Consider the following 11,085-nt stretch of genomic DNA (forward strand, 5'->3'; position numbering starts at 1 on the left):
CATGGAAGTGCAAGATGCTTGATTTATTTTTATGTGAATTTGATGGGAATTAACGTTAATTGAAGTAAATTGATGTATTAGTGAGTTAATTTCTTGTTTTTGATGTGTTTGGATATTGAATTGGGGAATTGAAGGAAGTGGTACAAATTTGAGAAATTAATGAATTTTTAGCAGCCTTGATGAACTAAGAAAAGTGTTGGATTTTATGAAATTGCTTGATGAATTCTGGTACTAAGGGATTAATGGAAGTGTATGTAAATTATTCTTTGGAAACTATGTGTAATTGTTAGGTATTTTGGGTATATTGTGTTGATGTAATTAAGGTTGTATTTGGTGTATTGAGAAATTGTATAAACTGTCCAAAATGACCATGTTGAGATGTGATAAATGATGTTAGTGCCTTATAAATCCAGAAATTTGGTAAGGAAAGTTAAGGTGAAGCAAGTAGGATGTGTAATGGTTGTGTATTTGATGAAGTGTATAAGGGCAGTATACAATTGAGCTAATAATCTGATTTGTGTGACCCCAATTGGTATGAGGCTAATTGGAGGTAAAACTAGACTCAATATGGACCAACTTTCATGTAGAAATATTGCCAAAATTCTGCCCAGAAAGTGACCTAAAAAGTGACCAAATCCGGATTGCCTAAAATGTGAACCCAGAATTTGACCATATGAACAATAATCGGTATTTTGCCATAACTCATTCAAAACAGGTCCAAAAGACCTAAAATTTATACTGTTGGAAAGCTTAGACATAGGGCTACAACTTTGGTAGAGACCACAAAGCCCAGAAATGCCATTAAACAAGTCAATTTGATCGCCCAAGTTAGGTTACAAAATCTACCAGAGTTGAATTGACCTAAAAAAATGACCTAAAACTTGCAATGTGAAAGCAATCTGTCCAGCATTAGTAAAATGACCATAACTTGGTCCAGAAAACTCCAAATGATATGAAATTAGTGCTAAAATTTCAATAAGACATAGACCTACAAAATTGGTAATTTGACCAAAATCTAGAAATAAAGGGAACTGGGTCAATTAATTAGGTCAAACCAGCATACCAATTCTGGAAAATGCATAATTGACCAATGAATCCAGAATACTGTTTTAAGCTTATCTACCACTAAAAAGCTTCAATTGAAAGGTGCCATACCATTCTGGAAAGCTAAGAAATAGAACTAAAACATTGCTTTAGACACTCTCCTCAAATTATGAATGCAAGAAGTCTGAATTATAGGTCAAAGTTTCTGACCTAATTGAGGACCATGCCAATATAAGACCTTTGAGTTTAGCCCAATAAGTTGACCATAAGTTATTCTACAAGACTTGAAAAATTGCAACTAAAATTTTTGAGTGACCTTAAGACATAGGACAACAAATCCTATGAAGAATGCTAAGCCTAAATGCTACTACAAGCTGTCCAAATAAATTGATTAAATTCCATACCAAAATTGCCTAGTAAGGAAACTAAAATTCAGATTTGACCTAGTTATGGTTAATTGACCATAACTTGAGTTATACAACTCCAAATGGAGTGATTCAAAAAAGGAATTAAAAAAGACACAATAAGAAACAGTTTGATGAAGAGAATTTTGTTAAATTCTCACTATAACATTGGTCTAATGGATAGTAAACATTGGCCATGAATTTGAAAATTTGAAATAACATACACTAAGCTTTGAAATACGATTTGCAATTAAGGCCAACATGAGTTAAACTCAAATTAAGGGATCATAGTGCAACTAGAATTAATATATCTGCTAAGTGTGGAAAGTCAACATTTATGTTTGACTAGTAACTCCATAACCCTAAATACAAAAATTCAATTTATAAGATCTAATAGGTAAATTTAGTATGCAAAAATGAAATTATTAAAATTAATTATTAGAAATGGTTCGAATGGATATTGAAACATTTTAAAATTATGTGTTTCAGTTGGAAAGGGATCTTCGAAGAATGGAAGAAAATTGGACTAAATCAAGTCAACAAAGAAGGTTTGTGCACAACTAACTCTTTTTGTTATTTTTCACTTCCAAATTGATTTGAATAAGTTTATTGTATAATTTATGATTTTGTTGTATTGAGAACTTTAACTTGTTAAATGAAATTATATAAATTAAATATAAATTTTCTTATGCATTTAAGGATTTATTGCATGGTTTTGAGAATTATAAATTTTGAGTTTGATGTGTTGCCAACCTTGAGCATGAATTTATAATGATTAAATATGTTAATGGTTTGTAAACACTTTTATAAATAGAAATTATTTTGAATATGATTTGAAACCACAGTTGACATGGCAATATGTTTTGTATTCTCATTAGCTTGTCTAGTGAGATATCTCCTCCACTAGATGGGGTGAGTTTCTTCCTCTCTGGCTTGCCAATTGGGGAAGAGTTTGGATGAGTACTCATAATACTAGCTAGTCTTTGTTCCTCCCTTTTAGCCTCGGTTATTGGGTGTAACACCCTCATTGTATCCATTCCGTACATTCTACTGTTCCGGTGATCGATGTCGGTCCAGACAGCTAGAACGTCTGGAAAAATATTTAAACTAAAGTGAGGAACCATAATTAACTCAAATATTAATAAAAAAAATTAAGGAAAAATTTTAGAAATAAAATACAACTAAGTTAAATGAGTCGGTGCCTTAGTGATGGGTAACCCAGTGGGAAGTTGCGGTCTTCACAACTAGAAGCCCTAAACCAGGGAGAAAATTCGTGAAATAATTTTTGAGACTCCAGAGAAGAGTCATTGAGGTTTCTATGGCATTAGAATACCGAGAAAGAGTTTAGAAAAATTTTTCGATCTGTACAGACAATTTTGGCTTAATAAGCCAAACGAAGAGCATTTTGGTCATTTCGTCTTCAGAGATGATTTTTGGCCGACTTGTCCAATTAAGTAAATAATTATTATGATCTAAAATATGAATAAATATTGCTAAAAATTTAATTGAAAATAAGTAGCAAAGAAAAGAAAAAGAAAATGAAAGAAATTGAGAATTATGACATCACATGATGTCATTAAAATGCCCCCACCCAATTACAATTTAACAACACATTTAAATTCATTTAAAATGGGAAAAAAAGTCGAATTAAAGAAACAAATTCTGATTTCTTCTTCTTTATTCAGTCGACACACCTCTCCCTCTATACACACCTCCATTATTGCTCCTCCTTTTCACTAGAATTCTCATACAAACACACCATAAAACCACTAGCTTGCTTCACAAAAACTTGTCATCACCACTAGAGTAAGATTAGGGCAGCAATTAGAAGAAGAAAAAGTGAGGTTTACCAAGCTTAGAAGTGACTCCATTCAAGGTTAGTGCTAAATCTCTTACTTTTCTCTTTATATTTTTATTTGAACTTTGAGTTAAGTTAGAAAATGGAGAAAATTTGAATAAAATATGCATGTTAAGAACATTCTAATTTTCAGTAGCCATGGGGGAAGGTTGAGAATTGTTGAATTGATTGAATTAAATCGCTTTGGAATGATGTTTGATAATTATATTAGAGTTAGATATTGATTTGTGTATGTTAGATGAAGTAATGGATTGTTAGGGTTCAATTGAGGATTTAATGCTTACATGTTTAATTTAAGTCCTAATGGTTAATCAGTGACCATTTGATGAATTTTGACCTTCAATTGGAGACCATTGTGGCATTGGAATTGAAATGGGTATGCTGCCCTTGAGTGCCCAGCAGGTATGGATGTGAGTCCAGCATGTTTGGGTAGCTATAACTGGAGTTGTATAGGTTCAATTGGTGAAAGGCTAATTGGACATGAAACTAGACACATAATGGTACAACTATGGTGAAGAAATCCTGCCCAGAAAACCAAAGCAAGTTAAATTAAAAATTACCCTAATCCAGGTGACCAACATGCTATCTCTGGAAAATGACTAAATAAACAGTGTTTGTTCAAATGGTCATAACTCAGTGTATAAAAGTTCAATTGATATGAAATTTTATCAGCAGAAAGCTGAGACATAGCCCTACAACCTTCATGAAGAAAACAAATCCAAATTTTGATCATAACCTAGTCAAATTGCCAACCAAACTTAGGTCACCAAATCTTGTAGAACCAAATTGCCCAGAAATTCTGGGTACAGGTCAATCCGGCCAGTTATGGTAAAATGGCCATAACTTGAGCTACAAAACTCCAAATGGAGTGATTCCAAAAAAGAAATATAACTAGACACAATAAGGAACAACTTTTATGGAGACAATTTTGTCAAATTCCTATTGTACAAATGACCAATGGAACAGTAAACCTAGGGTATAAAATCTGAAAATTTTGAATAACATAAGATAAGCTTTGAAATGGTATTGGAAATCAATACCATCAAAAATAAAATGCAAAATGTGGTATCTTGGTTAACTTATGTTCAATAAATTTATTATGTATTAAAAAGTCAACAATTTGAGTGAATAGTAATGTGAATAGTAATACAAAGACACAAAGTGTAATAACTAAATTGACAGAGAAAATTAAAGTATGAAATTTGGATCCATGAAACATTCATGGATTACTTGGAATAAAAATAGTAATTTACCTAAATGACTTAATGAACATTTAATTTATGTGAATATATAATTAAGATTTGTATTCCCATTACTAGTAGATCTAATAAAACATGAGTGATACCACTTGAATATGAAATGAAATTAATTTAGAAGGATTGTTGAGACTTATACTCCCAACACCAATGGAGTTCATAATATATTAGCAATACAACTTGAAGTGTGAAATGTACTTTACATGAATAGATTGTTGAATGAATAAATGTGATAAAAGTGTCATTTGGGATTTAGGTTCCCATCAAGAGAGAAAGGAAAGATGTTTTGAATGTGAATGGTACATGAGATTATATGAATGTGAATTGTAATTAGTATGAATATTACGATGAATGCATAAATTACCCAGAAATGTGAATTTAGAAATTATGTTTCCATTATAAACAAAATTAGAATGCTATAAAAATATAAACGAAAAATATAATGAAATGATGAAACATATAAACTCTTAATGGTTCTATGTGCCCATGTATTGCCTAGACATGTGTGTCAGATTGGATAGATTGGCATGCCAATAGGGCATTGTTTTAGCAGTACTGCGAAAGGCTTTATGCCTGTATTCATGGCTTTATGCCCGTATTTATGGCTTTATGCCCGCATTCATGGCTTTATGCCAACATTCATGGCTTTTATGCTCGATTATGTGTTATTATGGCTTTTTAGCCATACTGACTGCATACGTGGTTGACGTTCCGCGTCCCATGGTATGACGGCTCGAGACACCGCGGTGTCTAGTGCTAAAGACCCGTTATCCAGTTTAGTCAGCCTGTCATAGGTTACTTGGGCAAAGAAAAAAATTTATTGAAATAAGTTAAAAATATTAGAAACTAAATAAATCAGTGAGAAAAATCCGAAAGGTATTAAATTAGTATTAAGAATTTAATTATTACGAAATGATCCACAACACATAGAAAATATTAAGAGAGTAAATGAAAGACTAGCAAAATAAGCATAACGTAAGTAATTATTAGAAATGCATCCTCCATAATAAAATAAACATAAACTAAATATTTAGATTTATTTATACATTATATAAATGATTATTGAAACTTATGACAAAAGAGATTCTAGAGAGCAACATAAATGACGAAAAATGTACTGTATGGCAAATTTCATATGAACCTAGTAAAATTCTTGAATATAGAAAATATGCTCTAATTATTTTTATTTGTATATATTATTTCTTGTCATATTATTGCACCACTAAGCAGCAATGCTTAGCGCGATGGATTTGTTTCCTTGCGTAGGTACTGAAGGTAAAAACCCAGTGGACATTAGACTGGAGAATTTAGAGTCCTGATCTGCGGAAGTGTCAGAAGTATACAAGATTGTCACCTCCTCAGCAATGCATGTAGATAGGGTCCATATAGATTATATTATGTATTTTGTACATTATAATTAGTTATTATTTGTAATATAAACTATGAATTGTATGTTGAAATATAGATTATGGAACTGTAATTAATTTGTAGATCATGTAAATTATGAAATTATGTAATTATTTTATAAATTATGTAAATTAAGAAAATTTAAAAATTTTGCTTATGTAATTTGAGAATGTTTACATATGAATTGAGTTTGAATAGATTTGTACAAATAAGTATGTGAATTACAAGAATTGAATGTGAGATGAATATGATGAGCATGAATGATATTTTTATTATAAAATATTATTGAAAATTTCAAGTAGGTGAATAGTGAAATACGTCAACTGATAATAAAATAGGGAAAACTCCGCTGGTTTCTTTCTGGAAAAATAATTGATATTAAAATATAACGAGATCAAATTAATAAAATAATAAAGTAAAACAAGATAGGATGCTCCGGCACCAAATATAGCACACCTCGCTCGGTTACACTGTAGCCAGGTGAAGGGTGTTACATTGGGAGAGTTTGAAATGTCGCAGTGTATAACACGACATCTATTATGAAATTTTGTGTCATGGGTCCAACTATGTGAATTGTTGACAATGCCCTTTAAATTATGCATAATTTGATAAATTATGGTCGAAATAAATAATTTGTCAGTGATTCAAAAATATTATATTGTTTCATGATTTAAAAGAAATGTAGATAAATAGTTACTATTTGATCAAAATATTATTCAAATGAATAATTTGCATGATTGAAAATATTAATTTTTGGATGTTATGAATTTTGAAGAATTTAAAAATTTAAAAATTTTATTTGTTATGAGTTGTCAAAGCATAACTTGTATTAAGTTTTAAATTATTAATTTGTGCACTACTGAGTTCACCACTCAGCGATAGTTTTGTATGCTATCACAGGTGAAAGAAAATATAGAGTAGCTGAATGAGATTACTTGAAGACACAGTGAGACTATCTTCAGGTATATCATAGGTATACCCTTGTACATTAGATTTTGATGTAATTCTGTAATTATATGTATGTAATTTCATTCGAGCAGTTGTATCAACTCTTTTGTAATATATTTTTAGAATGTAATCAAATACAAAATTATGGTAATATTATCTTGAGATTTTATGTACTTATAAAGTTTTGTACTACTAAATTTTTAATACTCCCTTGAATGTAAATATTAATTTTATTACCTTAATTAGATGTTTCAATGTTTGATTTAATTTAAACTGTGTATTGGGTTGCTTGTGCTAATTTGTAAAATAAAATTGAATAATGGAGTTGTGGTTAAGAAAATATATTGGGAGTGTTTTTCTTTTCAGGTTTGGAAGAACTGTTTTCTCAAAATACAGATGGCACTCTACTAAAAATTTTATAAAAATTGCAGGGATTTTAAATATCCAAAAATTTGATTTATAACTTAATGTCAAATAAAGGTTTTTAATATTTGAGAAAAATTTAACCACCACTTTCAAAATGAACGAAAATTGTTTTAAAATCCCTTGTAGTATATTTAATGAGTTATCGGTAGGCGAAGTATAGTAATTCATTAGGTGTACTACGGAATCATGTTATGCCTTACGAAGGGGTAGCGTGTGACAAAACTGTAAGCCTAAACAGTTATGTAGCTCCAATTTATGCTCTTGTGCGAGGATTAGGTGAAAAAGTAGATAGTTATAGAAATTTAGTTATAGTCAATATCTAAGCTCTTTTAGTGGAATAGTTATTCTTGTTCAATATTTTTCCTTGGTTACAGGAGGAGCATTTCTTTCAAAATCTAGCATGTGTTTCCCCTGCAAGGATAGTATTGTTTAGTTAGAAATTTTTACTTGTTTATTTATTTATTTCATTCTTAGAGCTTTGCTATGGCACTAATGAATATTTTTATTAATTGATAATGAAAACTAGTATTAAATGGATTTTCGTTATTTAGATTGAGCTGGGCTCCCCAAATTGTTATGCTATAGGTTTGTGCAAATTATTTTCACAATATTTTATAATGTTTTATAACATTTTATTCTTTTATTGGATCTTAAATTTGGGTCTAGTATTAGGTTTGGGAATAGTAAAGCTTACTATGTGCTTAGGGGCCTTATACTAGCCTAAGTCCTGGTGCTAGTCCAGCCCATAAAATCAGGTTGTGACACCTGATGTTATACATGAAACTCCATAGATACAGACCTACAATGTAATAAAGAGAAACACTAGGTGGATTGGTTGGGGCAACTACTCCGATGCCTAAGTAATGAGATCTAATAGTGAAATATTGAAACATGTTAAGATTTATGTACTTCACAATCCCATATATAGGCTTTGGTTTAAACTCTGATTAGGAATGGGAGTATGTGTCAAGATAAAAGTTGGAGTCCAAGTAGTGTAGGAGTCCTTTTAGGATTGGAACTATTATTGAGCTATCGTGAGTATGTTAGAAATCTTTATCTTGATATGACTATATGTCCAAGTTATATGGGATAGGTTGGACTACATCTAAGCTACATGGGATAAGTCAGACCATGTCTGCATTATATGGGATAAGTTGAACTATGCTCGAATCACATAGCTTAGTTATCCTGAATACTTAACCCTAAATCTCATTTTTTGGGGTTGCAACATCATTAGTCCCCCCTGGAATATGAATCTTTTAGGTTCAGTCATGACTAATCATTTGCACCATGATCATATGACTGTGATGATTATGCATGAAAAAATGATGTTTATTAAAATGTGTATGTAACATCCTTACTTTAGCTAGTCCGTACAGTCTACTGTTCCAGTGACCAGTGTCGATTCGGACAGCTAGAACGTTCGAAAAAATATTTAAACTAAAGTGAGGAACCATAATTAACTCAAATATTAATAAGAAAAATTTAGGAAAAATTTTAGAAATAAAATACAACTAAGTTAAATGAGCCGGTGCCCTAGTGATGGGTAACCTAGTGAGAAGTCGCGGTTCTCACAACCAGGAGCCCTAGACCAGGGGAAAAAATTATAAAATAATTTTTGAGACTCCAGAGAAGGGTTATTGAGGTTCTTATGGCATTAGAATGCCAAGGAAATGCTTAGAAAAATTTTTCAATCGGTACAGACAATTTTGGCCCGTTAAGCCAAACAGAGGGCATTTTGGTCATTTCGTCTTCAGAGATAATTTTTGGCCAACTTTTCCAGTTAAATAAATAATTTATATAACATAAAATATGATTAAATGTTGTTAAAAATTTAATTGAAATTAATTAGACAAGAAATGGAGAGAAAATGAAAGAAAATGGCATTATGATATCATAGTGATGTCATTAAAGTTTTCCCAACCAACCCAATGTTGACACATGGCATAAACTTGTTTAAAAGAGACCAAATGGGCTGGAAAAAAAAAAAAGAAGAAAATTCCAGCAGCCATTTTCTTTCCAAACCAATGGGAATATTAGAGAAAGAGAAAGAGAAAGAGAAGAGAAACCTCCATGGGAGCTTAGGAAAGCTTGAGATAACCCATTAAACCTCCTTGAAACTCATCTTGGTCTTCACAAAAAATTATTTCTACACTTTGGGCAAGCTAAATACAGCAAAAGGAAGAAGAAAGGAGGAGCTTTGATAAGTTTGAAATTCACTTCATTAGAGGTTAGTGACTTAAATTCATGTCTCTCTTCAAATTTATGTTGAAAAAGTATATTTGAGTGCAAAATTGCAAAGAAATTTGTTAAATATCTTGTGTATGCCCATCCCAAAGTTTTGGGCAGCCTTGAACCTAGTAGAGTTTTGAAGATTTCTTAGAGTTAAAGTGCAATTTGGCTGCCTTTAACATCAATACAATGCTTAGGACAATGGAAGGTATGTAAATGCATGACTTGAGATATTAGGGTTAGGGTTTGGGCATAAATTGGAGGCCTTAATTTTTTAATGGTGAAAGTATGTTTTAATGGTCAAATACTGACCATTTGGCTGTGTGTAACTTAGAAATGAAGTGGTTTATGTAGTGGGAATTGAGATTGGAGTGGCTGCCCTTGGTGACCTGCAGAATTGGACATGAGTCCAGCAGGTTTGGGTAGCCATAACTTGAATTGTAGAGGTTGAATTGGTGCAAGGCCAATTGAACATGAAACTAGACATATAATGGCACAACTTTGGTGAAGAAACCATGCCCATAAAACTAAACCAAGTGGACCAAAAGCTTGCCCAAATCCCGGTGACCTACAGTCTGTTTTTGCAAAATAACATTGTTCATTTGGCCATAACTCAATGTAGAAAGGTCCAATTGACCTGAAATTTTACCAGCAACAAGTTGAGATATAGATCAACAACTTTCATGAAGGAACCTAACCCAAATTATGACCAGAACATATCCAACAAGTAAGTTACAGTCACTATTCACTGCACTGTAGATATGGTCAGTCCAGAAAAATTTCAATCCGACCAGTTGTGGTTTTTGGACCATAACTTGAGATAAAAAAACTCCAAATGGAGTGAATCAAAAAAAAGGAAATTCAACTAGACAAAATAAGGAACAACTTTCATGTTGATCATTTTGCCAAATTCCCACTGCAAAAATGACTAATGGAACAATAAAGATGAAGTATGAAAACTGAAAATTCTGCTTAATTAACATTAAGCTTAGAAATGGTATTGGCAACCAATACCAACAAATTTTAAATGTAAAATGTGGTATGTTGGGAGTATTAAAACCAATGTACCTATTGTCTATGCAAAAGTCAATATTTTGGTTGACTAATGAAGTGAATAGTAACACAAAAACTTGAAATTCAAAAATTTTAAAACTCAAAAGTGTAAAATGCCCTAGTATACCTAACAAGATTGGTTTGGATAGCTTGGCATGCCAATAGGGTTCTGTTAGCAGTACTGCATATGGCTTCATGCCATTATGTGTTTCATGGCTTTCCCATGCCATTTTGTGAAATAATAGCCTTTGGCTATGTTATTTGAGTTGATATACTTGGGTTTTAACCCTGATCATTATTACAACTTATTAGCTATTCTGTTGCACACCGGGAGACACAATGTGACCGATAGTGTGATGGTCCGAGGTACTTAGTATCCAGTGCCAGTTTACCCGTTTATCCAGTCCAATCAACTAGTATGGGTTACTCGGGCAATGATAATAAACCTTACCAAAGT

This window comes from Hevea brasiliensis, chromosome 4 (genome assembly GCF_030052815.1).
Source record: "Hevea brasiliensis isolate MT/VB/25A 57/8 chromosome 4, ASM3005281v1, whole genome shotgun sequence".
Classification (NCBI taxonomy): domain Eukaryota; kingdom Viridiplantae; phylum Streptophyta; class Magnoliopsida; order Malpighiales; family Euphorbiaceae; genus Hevea; species Hevea brasiliensis.